The sequence below is a fragment of the Sus scrofa genome, chromosome 1 (assembly GCF_054392235.1).
Source record: "Sus scrofa isolate SSC_HxYL_T2T_F1_AM1 chromosome 1, Sscrofa_HxYL_maternal_Yorkshire_Landrace_v2.0, whole genome shotgun sequence".
Classification (NCBI taxonomy): domain Eukaryota; kingdom Metazoa; phylum Chordata; class Mammalia; order Artiodactyla; family Suidae; genus Sus; species Sus scrofa.
Window position 1 is genome coordinate 229249651 of NC_139383.1, and position 18373 is coordinate 229268023.

The 18373-nt window shown below is 33.5% G+C and overlaps 1 protein-coding gene across 21 annotated transcripts in view; it reads left to right on the forward strand.

Annotated features, from left to right (window-relative positions):
• Positions 1-18373, forward strand: part of RFX3 (regulatory factor X3) — a 306998-nt gene that overhangs the window by 69921 nt on the left and 218704 nt on the right. The window lies entirely within an intron of this gene.

The window sequence follows — 18373 nt, forward strand, 5'->3', positions numbered from 1 at the left end:
AGTGGTTATTCATCGTAGTTTTAATTTGTATTGCTTTAAAATGACTAATGATGTTGAGCATCTTTGCACTTACATTTGCGTATCCTCTTTTGTAAAGTATCTAACCATTTACCTACTTAAAAATCTTTTGTTTTTTTTTTTTTTTTTTTTTTTGGTCTCCTATTGAGTTCCTTTTAGATATTTACATGTTCTGGATACAAACTTTTTATCAGAATATGTTCTGCAAATTTTTAAGCTTACAGTGGTGTTCTTGCATATTTATTTTCTTAAGTGTGTCTTTTCAAATAATCAAAACAAAATATTTGATTATTTTTCCCCCCTTTGGGGTTTTTTTTGGAGTATTTAAATTTTTTGTCTAACCTATTGTCACTTGTCTATTTTCTTATAGGAGTTTATAATCTTCTCTTTTGATTGATGTTATATTTTGAGTTAATTTTTAAGTGTGATGTGAAGTAAGTCTCATGTCTTTCTCTATGAGTAGCCAATATTTTCAGACCATTAGTTGAAAAGACTATAATTTTTTCATTGAATTACCTTGGCATCTTTATTGAATGTCACTTGACAATAAGTGTATGGGTATATTTGAGTTTTAGTTTTTTTTAATCACTAACTTTATGTCAGTACCCTACTTTCTTAATTACTGTAGCTTCATAATCTTAAAATCAGATAGTAGATAATTCCTCTCATTTTATCTTGTGGGTATTTTAGGTCCTTTGCATATGCATGTAAATTTTAGAATTAGCTTGTCAAATTCCACCAAAAAAAATCCTGAAATTTTGATTGGAATTGTATTAAGAGATTGGTTAATAGATTTTATAGATTGATTTCAGGAAAATTAATATCTTAACAATATTGGGTATTGTTATCCATGAGCATGATATATCCCTATTTATTTAGGTCTTTAATTTCTCTTATCAGAGTTTTCTAATTTTCAGTGTATCATTCTTACATGTGTTTTTTATTTAGTTTTTCTCTAGGGCTATCATTATATGTTATACTTTCGTAAATGATTTTGCAGCATTGCTAATATTAAAGTATATAATATGGCTGATACTGAAGTATATATGACTTTTTTTATATATTGACCTTGTAGCCTTATAATGTTACTAAATGTACTTACTATTCCTAATTTACTTTTAAAAAATCTTTGGAATTTTCTGCATAGATAATCTTGTTGTCTGAGAATAAAGACAGTTTTAGTCCTACCTTTCCAATTTTTCTGCCTTTTATTAATCTTTCTTGGCTTACTGCATTGATTTGGACCTGTCATGTTTTTTGGGGTTTTTGTTTTTTGGTCTTTTTAGGGCCACACCTGCAGCATACAAAGGTTCCCAGGCTAGGGGTCAAAATGGAGCTGTAGCTACCGGCCTACACCACAGCTATAGCAACATGGGATCCGAGCTACATCTGCAACCCTCACAACAGCTCACAGCAATCATGTTAGATAGAAATGGTAAGGGAGACTATCCTTGTCCTCTTCCTGACCTTAGAAGGAAAACCTTTCATCTTTACCCATTAAATATGCTGTTAGCTCTAGGTTCTTTGTAGATACCCTGGATTACCTTGAGGAAGTTCCCTTATATTCTCAATGTGCGGAGAGTTTTTACTTAGTGAATGTTAAATTGAAATAATTTTATTATGCTTTTTCTCTTTTAGTCTGTTAATCTGGTAAATTATCTTGACTGATGTTCTGATAAGCAACTTTTGGATTCTGTGATAAGTCCCATTTTTATTTACTATACTTTTTATATGTTACTTGTTGATTTGTTAGTATTTTGTTACAGATATTCTTATGTCTGTTTTCTTAAGAAATATTTGTAACGGTTAAATTTTTTTGTAATGTTTTTGTCATCTTCAAAAAAATTGGGGTAATACTAGCCTCATAAAATATGAATTGTGAAATATGTAAGTTCTCTTGTGTTATTCTAACAACTCATATCTTGTCACTGATGGCCTTTTACATGTTAGTGTTATAGAGAAATAAGAAATGTTTTAATATATGTTATAGGGCATGTTCTTCTTCTCAAATAGTCTCCAAATGGTTATTTCTACCCAAAACCAAAATAAAACATAAAATAAAATGTGCTTATGCAGGTGTTTTTAAAATTTGATATGCAAGATAAAAATGTAGTAAATTTGGATGTGAATTAAATTTCAGTAAACCATAAATTTGTGATAGTATATTTCATAAAGGTGTTAATACTGTTTTGTTTTTCATTGAAACATTTTGTACATTGTCACTAAGTCATACTATGTTTATATTCCTTTTTTTTTTTATATATACTTTTTTGTCTTTTTAGGGCCATACCCATGGCATGTGGGGGTTCCCAGGGTAGGGGTCTAATCGGAGCTGTAGCCTCTGGCCTACGCCAGAGCCACAGCAACGCCATATCCGAGCCACATCTGTGACCTACACCACAGCTCACTGCAACGCCGGTTCCTTAACCCACTGAGCAAGGCAAGGGATCCAACCTGCAACCTCATGGTTCCTAGTTGATTCATTTCCACTGCGCCACGACAGGAACTCCATGTTTCAATTTAAGACTTGTCAGTGGTAATTGATAATTATATCAGAGTGAATTTTTGAAAAAATTTTGATCTAGCAGAATAACATTCTAATTATTCTTCTTCCTAGCAAGAACCTACTCCTTGAAAGTGTAGTACCCATTAAATTATCTCTTTAGATGAGAAGAGTGGTAGATGTACTCTAGTTGTTTAGCCATAGATTTGACTTGACCTTATTGGATGGCTTTTTACATGTTGGTGTTAAAATCATTTTATCTTCATCCAAAGCACATTCTGTGAACTTTAGGATGAGGATGACAAATGCTATTTACCGCCTAACACAGCACCTGTTAAAACTGTTTTGGGAGTTTGGGAAATTGGATAAAATGAATTAAGATGAGCTATATTGTTTAATAAACACAAAACTCAATTTATCTTTTCATGTGATGAAAACAGTTTGTTAATGTACTTTCAGGAGTATTAAAAATTTAACTTTGCTACAAGGTTTAAAAGCATTTGCTAGTTATGTTTTGTGATCTGTCTTAGTCTGTGTTAAATCCCCAAGTAGAAGCTCTATGCATTATAAACTATCTAGCATATACTTACCTTCCTAAATATTATATAATATTTATTAGAATAATGAGATTTCAAAACTACCTGAAAAGTTTAAATTATATGAAACACAATTTCATAAGGTGTTTAAATATATCCTTTTACATTTTCCCTTTCACAATAATTGTGAACTTGAAATTTCTCTCCTGTATAAATTTGTTAAATGCTTACTTTATAGCACGTATCACCTACCTAATGACATAAGATGTAAGAATCAATAACTATAACTAAATCATTAAGCATATTGTTGATACTTTGCATGATTATATTTTATGATGTTTTCACCGTATGTTTCATTTACATTTATTTACTATATGAAATAACCTAAAATGCCAAGTTATAAATTACTCTGTTAAAGGCAGCTGTAGTAGTACTACTATGATGCATATTTTAAAAAACATTAGTGAAAGAAAATAGGAAGGAAAATGAAATCTCAAGGATGTTAAAACTCATTGGGAAAATTCAGATTTTGTTGATTTCAAAAACCTGTCATTTTACAAGAAAAAAATCATCCTGTGGGAATATTAAATACATCAAAGTGAGAATACAGAGAAGCATTGGAAGGCATTTGTTGTTCTCTGTTGCACATAAAGTAAAAATATGTTGCTTATTAGGAAATTGACTGGTTAAGGGATCATTTAAGTATCATCCTTTCTCAGTATAGTAATAGAAATACGTATATTTGAGATTGACAAGGTAATAGCAGTATTTTGGAGCTTTTTTGATAGTAGTCATGTGTAGCTTATAACTAACTACTGTAATGTAATTAGTGATGTGCCATATTGTTTGAGGACTTTTTAGTCTGATATTCCTCCCAAGCCTCTCTCTAATAGTCCTCCCAAGGATGAGAGAGGTACAGAACTGAGATTCTGTGAAATTCCACCTTAGTTAAGATATGCAAAGAATGAGAGGAATAAATGACAAAATTAAACAACGCATTTATTAGTTTCAAATTTAATGTTAAGGGAAGTAAAATGGAACCTTGAAAGCTATATTGTTTTTTTAAAATGTTATTTTATCTTATTTATGAGTGTGTAAGATAGAGGAAAACTGGGCTAAAATCAGGGTGATAATTCTTTTTATTGAACAAGGACTTTTTCCTAACAATAATGTTAAAACTATTATGTGACATTGTTAGTATTAAGTTATTTTATTTCATGCATGGGTATATTGAGGTGCAAGAGTATTTGTGTTTATTTGGCATAAATTGTGCTCATTTAATCTGTCTCATTATAAGAAAATTTGGCATTTTAGTATAATAATTTAATTTTAGAGTCCAGAACAGATTTATTGTCTTTTCTAAGTACCTTATATGCAACTCTTAGATTTTCTCAGTCCTTGCCTTCCATTGCCCAAATTTTCACAGATATTTTGACAAGGCTCATGTCCATCCATTCATGTCTAAAGTTGAGTTCTAAGCTAGGAAAATGCAAGAAGGCAAGAGGAAGGTCTTAGACCAAGGTCCTTTGATAAATAGCCATCTTTTGAAATTGAGAAATTGTTACAATAAAGTTTTTCCTCATCATGTAACTACATAGTTATTTAAAATCATTTTTCTTGATTATAAAAGCAACACATTTTACAAAGAGGAAAGGAACTAGTACCCAGTTCTTGTTATGCATAAATAATATAGATTACCTTCTTTAGGTAATAGTATTTAAAAATAAAATCATATTAGAGTCATTATTGAAGATGTCCTTTTTTAAAGTCAGCCTTTTATCAAAATTTACCTTATTTTGAATACAAAGTGAGAAGATAGTAGGATGAGATGATGGATAACTAAATAGGGGCTTACATGGTACTTTATGAGAAGCTTCAGAGGGGAAAGGACCCCTGTCAAATGACTGAAGTACAGACCAAAGGGAAAAACAGACATTTTACCCCCATGAACATGTGTGTAGAAATGTGAAGTTATATATGGTCATTAACCATGTTAGATATTATTTATACATATATATGTAACTTATAATTTTTAAAATATATTTGATTCTGATTGATTTTCAGCTTTTTAGTTATCCTTCTGCATGCAAATGAAAAACAGTGTCTTCATAGAGGAATACCCAGTAAGGCTGCCAATTTTATGTTTTTAAGTTCTTTATTCTCAAATTTAATCAGCAGGATTTTGTACTGGAACGTCCCAGGTGTATTTTCCACTTTTCACAGATGCAATTGGAGTAGAAATCATTCCTGTTTATCTGAATGAAAACCCTTTGGTAAAATTCCTTTGATTCTAAGATAACTAGATGAAATGTGTTGCATAAATCATGTCACAGCAAACATTTGTCACCTGGCACTAGAGCTTGATGAAATTTTAAGACGTTGGCTCATTGCCTGCAGTGTTCAGTTGCAGTTCTATAGAAAGTCTGTTTGTACAGATGAGGCAGTTCTTGGTAATAGAAGATTCATTTCTCGAGTGATAGATCTTGTATGAGTTTATTACAGAGACCCCGACTCTGAGCTCCCAAGGCTTTATTTTAGTTTTTCATTGCTCTCCCTTTGGGGAGCAAATGGAATACTTAAAAGATAACGGAACAGACCCTCAGCTTGGTGAAACCCCTAATATTTATGTAGTTCAGTATCTATACAGTGTAGGAATATTTTTAATAAAATTCTGGGAAGATAGTCAAATGTGGGCTTTAATATACTGCTTTTATTTGCAGCTATTGACTCCCTGTAAAAACCTAGTCTTCAGTTTCATCTTTTACCAAAAGTTCTACATCCATCTTTACTTATTGGCAGTTTAGTCCAATACCTAGCCTTTTCTTGAATTATAAAGATCTACTCGGCACATGCAGAAAAAAAGCATGATGAATCCCCACTTTTCAATTCTAGAAAAATTATAGCTATATGGCTGTACACTTCACACTGGGAAAAGCTTTCTTCCAAAAATCCACATTAGACTTTGCCATTCCCAGACTTTAACACTTCTGTCACTTGTAGGAAAACTAAGTTTTTTGAAGCTTTTGAATGTCAAACAGATGCATAGCCACTTAAAAAAAAATTCCTTTATTCTAATTTCCTACTTTCATTACATTCCCCCTCTGTAGATAAGTATTCTCATTTTTTTGATTTGAGTCTTTTTATTTATGTGTCCTTGTAAAATATATAGCTTTATTTTGTGTGCAAACACTTGATGTGCATTTATTTTAATTTTGCATTGTTGCTATTATGCTCTAGGCATTATTTTGTTCGCCCTCAGCACTATTTTAAAGATCTGTCCATGTTACTGGGTATACGTCTTGATTTTTTTTCTAACTACCAAATTGTGTTCTTTAGAGAGAAATTTGTTTCGTTTTATTTATCCTGTGTTTTGAACACCTAAATCACAGTGCCTTTTCATAACTGATTTTATATTTCAGACTATCTCTTGAACTATATGCAGCTTAAATTCCAGCTACTTGAATTTAATCCCTCTTGTATAAAACAAGATACTTTTTTACTTTCTATGTACTTTGTACATACTTCTAGTCTTTTAATGACTATTTCCTCCCCTCACGACTCAACTCAGATATCATTTCCTTGATGAGGACTTGAGCAGCTATTTCATTTTTGAGATAGTTGCTCTGTACTCTGCTTACACAGTGCTTACTTTTATCTTGGTGGTATAGAAGCCTATATATTTTCCTAAAGTCTCTTTTTCTCTCTGGATTCCTTGAAGGCAGGGATATGATCTTAGGTCTTTTTGCATCCTTTACTCTAGTGAATCACATATATTTGGCAAGCAATAAAGCATTAATTGAATACATGAAATGTGTATAGTGAAAAACCAGCACCATAAGCACAAATGATCCTCATGTATAAGAAAGGTTGAAACACAAATACAAAAGTATGGTAAAAGAGAGCAGCATACAGGAGACTGAATCCTAAAATCTTTTGTGGCTTGTAAAGATGCTAAGGACCACACATATTTCTGTTTAGATCATGAGGAAAAACAAGAAAAAGAATAAACTACTGCTGCTTGGGACAAATGGTATAATAATATTAGTTGTTGGAGTAGAGACAGCGCTATGGAACTCCTGGGTTGGTTTCAGCTTCTCTATCAAAAGAATATGACTAACGATAGTAGCAAGGGAATTTAAGGAAGGTGACGTGGTGATAAGAAAGCACTTTGATACTCTCAACTAGTTAATGCCCTAGGATTAAATGACTTCCAGAAATGAATGGTTTGGTGTTATTTGAGCAATTTATGGTCAATACCAGAGGTATGAAAAAAACTTAAGATTGTGCAGATTCTGCTTTTGTTTTTTAAAAAGAGAGGGGGGTGGTAAAGGTAGGATTCCAAAACTGTAAGATTAGTGGGTTTCATGTATATCCTTGGGACAGTTCTTTAACTGACCATGAGACAGATGGTTCATGAAGACTTAACTAGAAAAAAAAGCAGTGCTCTGGAGACCACTTGGGCTCACTAGGAATACGTCATGTTAAACTCATGTGATATTTTTTACTGTGTAGGTATTGTAAGTTGGTTTTGGCAAAGCTTTGGGTAGAGTGTCTCATGATATGTTTACATGAAATAAATGGTCAAATTAGGGGCTGTTTTATGAGGACAGGTAGATTCATAGATGGATGAAAAAATTTGATGAATGGATTGATGTCAGTTTGGAGAAAAATATTTCTAGTGACATGACATGGCTCTTTCACTCTGTCCTTTAAATCATTTTTATCACTGACTTGGATGAAACAGCCCCATCACATTTGCATATTACATAAAGCTGGAGCAAAAGCTAATACTTTGGGTGAGGGAATCAGGATTGGAAAAATATTAGTCATCTGAAATGATTGGCTGAAACTAAAATGGTCTATAATAATGTAAAAAAGTCTACATATAGGTTTGTCAGATAATCACACACAGACATGTTTTAAGAGCAATTCATATGAAGACGACCTGGGAGTTTGTGATATAACTGTCACTGCTGTGTCTCAGATGTAAATTATTTTAATAGATGTGCAGTGTTTGGGACAGAGAAGGTGCAGTGTCTCTGGGCTGGTGAGAACACTGTTGTGTTCCTTTATAGCTTCCAGGTTTTAAGAAGTGTCTGGGAACTTCATAAAAGGAATATTTCAAAGAATCAGAGTGATTTCCTTAGTAAAATTTAACTTTTGTGCATTTGAAGAGTGAAGAATCATCAGAATAATAGCTATTTTCAAATATTTAAAGACTAAAAGAGGACTTAGACTAATTCCATATTTGTTCAGCTTTGAAAAACAGTATCAGGTACCTACTATGAAGCTGGAAATTGTGCTGGGCATTGGGGACGTAATAGTGACTAAAAACAACTTCATCTTTACCTTTTGTGGCACTGACAGTCTGAGCTATTAAGCAAGTAATTATATGAGAATTACATGAGTAAATGTAATTGCAGCTGTGGTAACTACAGTGAAGTAGAGGCGCATAGAAGCCTGAGAGTGTGCAGTAACGGTATCTGATTTGATTAGTAAGGGAAGGCTTGCTTTAGGAGGGATGCTTGGGGTAATAGAGACTATACATTAACTAAGTGAAAATGGGGAGGAGAGAGGGATCCAGGATGAGTGAACATGGTGGGTATAAAGGAAGGAAAGCCTGTGTGGTACACAGAGCATATATTACGAACCGGAAAAGGAAGGAGTCAGGCCACTCAGACCTTTAAGACCTTACCAAGAAGATTGTTCTGTATATGGGAAAAATGAAAAACATCTGCTGGTCTTACCTCAAAGATTGTCATTTCTCATTTAAATTTGGGAAGATATCGGTGGGTACAGACTGGTGTGAGGCCAGAAAGTTTGTGATAAAGCACCTGAGGAAGGATTACAGGGAGGTAGGTTGGGGCATTGTGCTGCAAGAAAGGGGGTGGTCAGTGCAAGTGGAATTCAGCTGTGGAAATCAGCTGGGAGAGAGTGGAGAGAGCCCTGTATTTTAGGGGCAGAGACTTGGGTATGAATCCCATTTTTGCCACTTGCTATCTTGGCAGCCTTGTGCTGATCACATTATTTCTCTATCCCTGATTGAATGAACTACACATTTTGCTCATTGGTTTTGTAAGGATTAGATGACTTGACATACATGTGAATCACTTACAAACTGTTAAGTGTTACATAAAATGTTAGATTTGAGAAAAAAAAATCAGTCAACAATGGCCATTATTGGGCTGGGTGGTAGAGTAAGGGAATGGAATTTCTTAAGTGGTTCCTAGGCTAAACATTTGAAACAGATGGTACTTCAAGATTTTTATCATTGTAAGTAATGATAAAAAGATAAAGGGTCATTTTGCTGTACAGTAGAAATTGACAGAACAATGTAAATTGACTATAGTAGAAAAAAATAAAAATCTTAAAAAAAGAGAAATTACTAGCATAAAATCTTTATTCAGGTTTAATTTCTTCCCAAATAATTTTTGCAACTTAAGATACTTGTAAATGATGGGAATTGTTACACACCCATCAGAGAAGAGTGAGAAATTCTCTGGAAAATGTAAATGTCCCTTGATGTAGTAATAAAATTTATATTTAAGTTTAGTTACTTTAATAATGTTCTTTCAAATTACCAATAAATTTCTTCAAATTAAAAAAAAAGATTTTTACCATTGTGGTTTCAGATTTCCATTCCTCTTCCCTTTGTTTTGGAGTGTTCATTGACAGACACAATCTAAAAATTTATAGTGACTCCATGCTTTTTAACTTTCTAGTTAACAGTCAAGTTACTAGATATGGTTTTAAATTAGATGTACAAGAGCTTTTTATTTTTCTTCTTTTTTAACTTATTTTTTTATTGGAGTATAGTTAACAATATTAGTTTCAAGTGTACAGCAAAGTGAATCATACATACATGAGCTTGTTTTCTCTCACATGTGATCTAAAAAACAAGCAGTATAAGGAATATTGTAGCAAAGCCCTAAAGCAACTGTGAGGTATAAAAAATTCTCAAATACATCTTTTGGTAAGATGGTATTTTCCCATATTTCTACTTTACAGTGTTGACTGTGTATGTATGTGTTTGAGTCTGTGCAAATAAACAAAAGTGGAAATAAACCTACAGGTTTTTGGGTTTTTTTTTTTTTTTTTGCTTCTTTGGGCCACACCCACAGCATGTGGCAGTTCCCAGGCTAGGAGTCAAATTGGAGCTACAGCTGCAGGCCTATGCCACAGCCACAGTAATGCCAGATCTGAGCCACGTCTGTGACCTACGTCACAGCTCATGGCAACACAGAATTCTTTTTTTTTTTTTTTTTTTTTCCCACTGTACAGCAAGGGGGTCAGGTTATCCTTACATGTATACATTGCAATTACAGTTTTTCCCCCACTCTTTCTTCTGTTGCAACATGAGTATCTAGAAACACAGAATTCTTAAGCCACTGAACGAGGCCGGGGATAGAACCTGCATCCTCATGGATACTAGTCAGATTTGTTTCCACTGAGCCATGACAGGAACTCCTCTTTTTTTTTATTTTAATTTTTTTATCCCCCTGTAGTTTTTGAAATGCTTTGATTTAAAACCCATGAAAAAACAGAAATCAGTATAAAATATGTTGTTTAGCTACTTTTTTGAGACAGATAGGAAAGGGATAGTATTTCTCGTAACTTGTAGGAAGGGTAATGCATTGGTAATATTACTTATTTCACATATTTATGCATTCAAAATCCACTTAACAAATATTCATTAAGCACATAAGATGTCTACATGCATTGTTATGACCTATATTTTTATTAAAATTATTATTATATATGTTACCCCAGTCCAAAAATCTATGTCTAGTTAAAATATGACATGCCCTTTTGTAAGTAAACTAAAGCAAAAGGCCAGAATGCAAATATCACCTAAAATTGAAAACTTATGTTGTCCTCTGACAGCATCTCAAAGACCACTTCAACTATAGCATTCTGCACATTTAATAAAGTTGTATGTTACTGTCCTTGATTATTCTGTTGCTTTTATGATTCATACGAACTACTCAGTTCTAAATATGTTACCTACAGTGTATGACTCTGGCATGTTTCTTAGGGTTAGAGGCATTTCTGTGCAGAGAAGGAAATATGTTCATTCTAGTTATTTAATGCTTTTTCTTTATGGAACTTGCATTTTAAGGGGTGTTAAAACTTGGAAGTTTTAACTTAGAACTTGGATCCATAGGTGAGTAGAAGACATACCTGAGTGAGAAATCAAATCTTCCCACAGACTTCCATTTATACAGAAAGTGGCTGTAATATACCAGAGACTCTGCTAAGGACTTTATATGTATTTTTATTTAATCTTTCCTGTGAAGTGTGGGTATTGCTATTCCAGTTTTACAGATGAGGACGCTTGGGTTTAGTGAGGTTAAATAACTAGTGGGCAGGCCTAGGTTCCATTCCAAGTCACTTTTGATTTCAAGACTGCTATGTTATTTGAAGCAGCTGATTTGGTACAAAAGAAGTTGATTGAAATCATTTTAGACTAATCTCTGGGAGCCAAGCTTCTTGCTTTTTGCTGTAGTACTGTATTAAAAGGAGATAACACACAGATAGCAGATACAAAGGTAGAAATAAGAAACTTAAATAATCCCTGAGTAGTGATGGATTTCTTATTGTTGCTTTTATAAATTTTTAAATAGCTAATGCATACACATAATAAAACATAATTCAGATAGCCCAAAAGTATGTAAGTGTAAATCATCTCCCCTCCCACTCCAGCCTCCATATAAAGGCAACTGCTATATCTGATTTCTTGTTCTTCCAGAGATAGGATTTATGAAGTTTGTTTTTTTTTTTTTTTTTTTTTTTTTTTTTTTTTTTTTTAAGAGAATAACATTTGAGAATCAAGTCTAAGAAGAAAAACTGGAAACACCCAGGTCTGACACCTGGTTAACATCCAACTGGGCCAAACCAGAGAAGGCTGGTGCTGGATGCAGATGAGACACTCAGTGATGAGAATGCAGACAGGCCATCACATTAACCCCCTCCCCATAGGGATAACAGAAAGCCCTCCAAGCAGGCTTGCCCCCATCTTATAGATGAGGAAATTGGTTCTTCCTGTCAAGTGGGTAGTTTCCTGGAGAGCCAAACTTAAATTCAGGGCTATGCCTCTCATCTTTCCATTCTACTGCAGTGCAGGTGGCCTCTGGATTAGAGAGTGCTGTGAAGAATTGTACAGTTGAAGTGGTCTAAAATTGACTAGAGTTTCTATAGGTAAGCTAGATAGTAAACTTCAGACCACCAAAGGCAGTAACATCTATTTTTAAAAATTTTTAAATATATTTTAAATTTTAAAATAGATTCAGATTTATAAAAAACACATGAACATAACTGAGTCCCCATATATCTCACACACAGTTCCCCCTATTATTAACACATTTCACCACTCTAAAGTACTCCTTACCCCCTCTTTCCATGCTTTATTCTTTGGAAGGAAGTTACTACCTGGAGTTTGCACTTAAGGAGTTAGGAGTTAAGTTCCACCCTCTTGAGAGTGAAGTATCTGTAAATTGTTTGGAATACTCCAGCATAAGAGACTTGTTTCTCCTTCCTCGTCTGTTTGTTTTTTAGCCAGTCACTTGTTATATGTTAAGTATGGATTCAATGGTATTTATTCTATAGTTTGTGTTGTAAGGCAATATTATTTTATTCTATTGCTTGAATTGTTTGAGTTTGGCCATTGGGAGCTTTTTAATTGGCTCCTGGGTTTCTTTGACATCCCTCATTATTGTGTTTCATTTTGTCTTTGTTTTTTCTTTTTTGAGCCCTTTTCTGGTGCCTCAGAATGCATCAAACTCACCTTTAAATTCCCTTCTTCACTCCTCTAAGATCAGTCATTTCTCCAAGGAGCCCCAGTTTCTTTTACTGGAAAATGGTATTAGAAACCATGATCTGGATGCTAAATATAATAGCAGCTCTTTTAAAACCAAATATTGAATAGAAGACAAAGTTTCAGCTGTTGTTCCATGTAGTACTGAATTAGGTCATTGCAGTAATTTATTTGTTAGTATTGTTAGAATATAGTTTGCCTGAATGAATTGAATAGAATGATCCTAAGAATTTTTAAGGTAAAATTCTAAGAAATAATTATTTTAATATTCTTTTCCATTACTTAAAAAAAAACCAGAACTGTCCTTGATGGCATTTTATTTGACATGTTTTTTTTTTTTTTTGTCCTTGACCAGAACCTGAGGCAAAACTTCAAAACATGGTAATTTGAAACAGGTTGGGATTAACGCAGGGATTTTGGAAGACTTTATACCCCATTAGGAAAATTACCAAGCAAGGAGTCTATGGAAGACATATAATTCATATTTATCTAAATAATAATGTCACCAAGTATTTTAATTTGTGTATCCAGCAGAGGATTGGGAAAGCAATTACCAGAAAGCAAAAGCAAAATATATAAATATATAAATATATATATATATATATATGTATATATAAAGGACAAAAAATAACCACTGAACATAGTTCTAATATCTAGACAGTGTGTCCTGATTTATGTCATTACAAAGGAATATTCCCTATTAGAGATCTGACTTTTCTAACTGTAGAATTGAGACTTAATCTGGGATATTAGTAGATAAATTAGATAACTTTTAGTAGATAACTAATTAGTAGATAACTTTTTTTGGGGGGGTGGTTAAAGGAATTTTTGTGTGTTCACAGTCTCACTAGTACTGATGAACATTTCTTAAAAGCTCATTTCTTAGTTTTATTTTTTGCCTTTTATTTATTTCCCTACATTACTGGTAAGTATTCCCTTTTGCTCTTCAATAGCTACCATTTTGATAAGCAAGTTGACTTTTTACAGCTCATCAGGGAACCAGGTCAGAAGAACCACAAGTTCCTGACAGATGAATGCCTATAGTGTATGCTGATTGTGAAAAAAATTTTTTTTTTTTGGTAAGGATTGATCAAATGTTTTTTCCTGGGCTATAGTCATCACTGTTTATCCTAACCTATTATATTTTAACTTTCTGTCTCTTAGTTTAACTGTGAAGAGTAGTCTTTTGAAATGTAAACAGAAAGCTTCGAATTAAATTGATAGTGTGCAATTGCAATTAGTAAGCAGCTCGGCACTAATGAGGAAAAGGACCAGGCAGGTAAAAACTGAAGCACAGGTAAATGAAGCACCCTCTAATGAATAAGCAATCGTGACTCAGTGCACAGAAAAACTGAGGGAGGCAGAAATGCCCAGGGAGCCCTAAAATGAAAATAGCTGGAAAACCTCAAAGGGATGGAGCTGACTGTAGAGACAGAGAAATGATAATAAAGAGAGTCTGGATAAGGGTTGCTGGTGAGTCCTGAAGCAGGCAAAGATTGCTGGAACTGGGGAGAATGTGAAAAGAAACTAAGAATCTTCTTGGTAGTTCAGTGGAGGTGATAGACTTTATGTTTGAAAAGTCTGAAAAGAATGACCTGGGACTTGATAGAGGGAAACTTAAATGTATTAAGTGTGCACAGTGTACTAGGAGTGTTATATCATTTAGCTCTTACATCCACTCTCTCAGTTATTAAGTCATTTTCTCGCATCAACTCTTTAGGGGATTATTAGTTACAGTAGCATACATGCTGACACTTAGGACCAGGCCAACTGATCAATACTTTTTTGGAGTTTATGGGTTGAATTGATTAAGAGAGAGGAGTTTTAAACGGTGACGGTTGGGTTTAGATAGTTTAGGGCAGTTGAAGGAGGTTGGGGTAGGCTGCTGTATGGACGGCCTCAGAGTGGACTGAGCTCTGGAGCAAGTGGGCTTGGGGATTGACTGAAAGGTGGAGATGGGCTTATTTTTGTTCCTTTTAATTATCATTTCACATTCAATGTGAACTTGTCATGATCCTTACAGACTAAAGAGGGTGATTTGTGACTCTTCTTTGGGGAGGGGGGAGATGCATTTTAGGAGTTATTCTTAGAGTCTGGCAAACTGGTTGTTAGTATATTAGTCCATTTGTGAATGGGAAAGGAGAATAATGAAAACTACCATGAATAATGAGAACTACTCTAAGTATGTAATATTTTTAAAGGGCATGTTTATATTTACAGAGTAAATCTCAAGAGCAAATTAATTACATGTCTGTAGTTCTTGAAGTTAAGTAGGCTAAGTGAGGGAAAAGCATGATTTAATCTTGCTTTATTGCTGGCTAAATCTCTAGGCTGGCCATTTTTCCTTTTAATAAAAATCCTTGTGGTTCCTTGTCTTCCCATTAGCTCATAGTTGAGAGCTCTGGTAGGTTGTCTGTGAGACGGAGTGTATTAGGCTCGCCTGATTAAAATTGTTCATGAGAGATCAAGCAGACAGGGGACTTTTAGCATAATTAAAAAAGCACTGCTAGCCTTTAAAGATGAGATTTCAGAGATTTCTGAATTTATATTCACCTGTAGGGAAGTGTGTTTATGTAATTAGATTCTGCTTCTCTCATGAACCCTTCTTACTTAATTTACACATGGGGTCCTTTCCTTTTATGGAATATCATCTCATGCATGAGACAAGAAATGCTGAAAAGAGCCAGCACTTGAATGAACTGAAACATTTCCCTTGAAAGATCACAATGGGATAAGTTAAACAATTAGATACCTCCTTATGTTAACCTGTTTATTTATAAAAGGAAACTCAGGAGCACAGTTGAAGTTAGTAAAGGGAAAAACCAAAACAAACTCCATATCCTGTATTCTCTGAGAAAATTTACACCAGCTTTTTGAAAATAGTCTCCTTGTATTTAATGGACATCTTAGTCCAAAGGGGCCTTTTTTTTTTTTTTTTGTCTTTTAATTTTACAGTCCAAATTTTTCATTTGGACTGTGTGATTTCTGAAATATTCAGTTATTATCTCCATTTTGCTATCATGTTTCAGAAAAACAAAATGATTACAGTTAATGTGATTTAAAATGACTTCTTTTGTCCTTTTAAAGCAAAGTTGACTGCCATGTACCATTTAAATACTTCATAGAGCACTTTAGCTTTCCTCTTTATGTGTTTTTAAATTTTTAAATGTATTTACATTTTAGTTTTCTTCAGAAAGGAATACTTTCTAGCATAAATCAAAATGTTACTGCTATAATGAGGCATCATTTTAGAAGATTATCAAGGTGTAATTTTTTTTTTTAACCTACCTGTTTAAGGCATTTATTACATAGGTTAAGGGCTTCTGAATATGTGAACATTTCTTTAGGAAAGACATTTTTCTCAACCACTAAGTAATGCTTTGTTTTCACCCAGAAGATTGCTTTAGAACATTTTTCATGTAATTAAAACAATTTTTCCATTAGCTGAGAGTGGTTCTCAAAGCTTCTTGACTTTTTTTTTTAGTTCCATCTTATTTTGTATTTTTAAAAAGAATTAGGTCTAGCCTGATTTTAATGTAAAACAGTAGTGTCCAACAGGAACCTGAGCTATTTCCATGTCAGCTTTGGTCAATGAATAAGATGATAAACGAAACCCCCCCCCCAAAGTACCATAAATTTATCCCGGTTATAAATTAAGACTGATTTCAGGAACTTAATCAAAGGTGTATTAGCCAGGCATAAAAGTATTTTAATTTAAAAACACAAAGAATTGAGGAAAAAAGGAGCCTGGCATTTTAAATGGTGGGAGTTTTTTTGATATCTCATATTATCTGCAGGAATAGAGCTCTAAACAGGGTTGTCTTGAAATGGTAAAAATCTGTGAATAGTTTTGTTTGTGGGAGGAGGTCACAAAAAGGTTATTCCTCTGGCTTTCTTCTTGACAAGTAATCAGAGTTGTTCACAGATCCCCTGGTTTCCAACCATTTTATAGTCTTAAGAATTAATTCTTGCATTGAATTATATATTATCCTTACATTTGTTTGAATAAAATGTTTTAATAGAACTTCCCAATCAGGTAGGATAGATAATAATAGTTGCCTCACTTAAGACATAATTTAAGATGAACTCATAGAATTAACAGGGTATAGTGTACATGTTATAATTGTGGCAACTAGTATATCTCTGTATTAGGCAGTATTATTTCTTTTGTATTAAAAAAAGGAAAACCCTTACATTTTCCTTATTCTTGATTAATTTCAGACACTGGTTAGTATAGCTATTTAATTTCTCATACATCCACCTGTCCATTATCCATCCTTTTAATCAATAAACATTTATTGAACTTTACGCATATATCAGGCATTTGACTTGAGTACTGGTGATTCAGAGATGAATAACTATTTCTGAGTTTTGTTTTTTCTGAAGAAATGAATTAATACATAATCATCCCTATGACTGGCGGCATGTACGTGTAAAGGAAGGTACATCTCAAGTTCTTGCTGTGGTGTAGTGAGTTAAGGATCCACTTGTCTCTGTGCCAGCAGATTCCAACCCTGGCCCACTGCAGTGGGTTAAGGATCTGGTGTTGCTGCACCTGTGGCATAGGTAGCAGCTGTGGCTCAGATTCGATCCCTGATCGAGGAACTTCACTATGCCACAGGTATAGCCAAAAAGAATTTTTTTTTTCGTTAAAAAAAAAAAAAAAGATGCATGTAATTGTTGGTGGAATGTCAGCAAAGATTTCAGCAGAGGAGACCTTATTTAAAGTGTGTCTGGAAAGATAAAGTTCCTTCACCAGACTGAAAATAAAAGGAAAGGCATTCAGAAAAGTGGTAATAGAAAGTGCAAATGCATTGCATTTTTTAAAGACTTGCTAGTATTTTAGTATATCTGAAATATATAGGAACAATACTTGAAAATGGTGTTGAAAAAGTAGCCAGGAAAGTCTCTCATTTACCATGTTGATGAGTTTAGACATTACTTGGAAGAATTTACAAGGCACTGAGGGAAATGAAGCTGGATGAGTAATGAGAAAATTTGTATTTTTAAAAAGTAAATTGGGCAGGATTATAGGAAATACTTGGATAAGGAAGAAAGAGATTATGCAGTGACCATCAGATGGGCCTGTTTTTTCAGTGAACTAAGAGGCAATCTTAATCAGGTTTTGGAGCCATACAGACAACTTCTGCTTCTCAATCTGAAGATCCCCTTAACTTCTCTTAGCCTAAGAGTTTTCATATGTGAAATGAGGATAATAGCTATCTTATACAGTTGTAAAGTTCATGTATTCAAAATGCTTTGCTTAAATTTCTGGACCTATATTATACATTCAATAAATGGTAGCTATTGTTATTAGTTATAACCTATAAGTAGTTAGAGTTACATGAGAAACATAAATGCTCATTTCCCTTAAGAAATTTATAACTTAATATATGCAAAAACAAATAAGCAAGATAAATACACCTTTTACAAACTGTTTATTTCTGAAGACTTCTTTATTGCTTTCCCTATATGAAAGATAATCCAGTTGAAGATTGACAA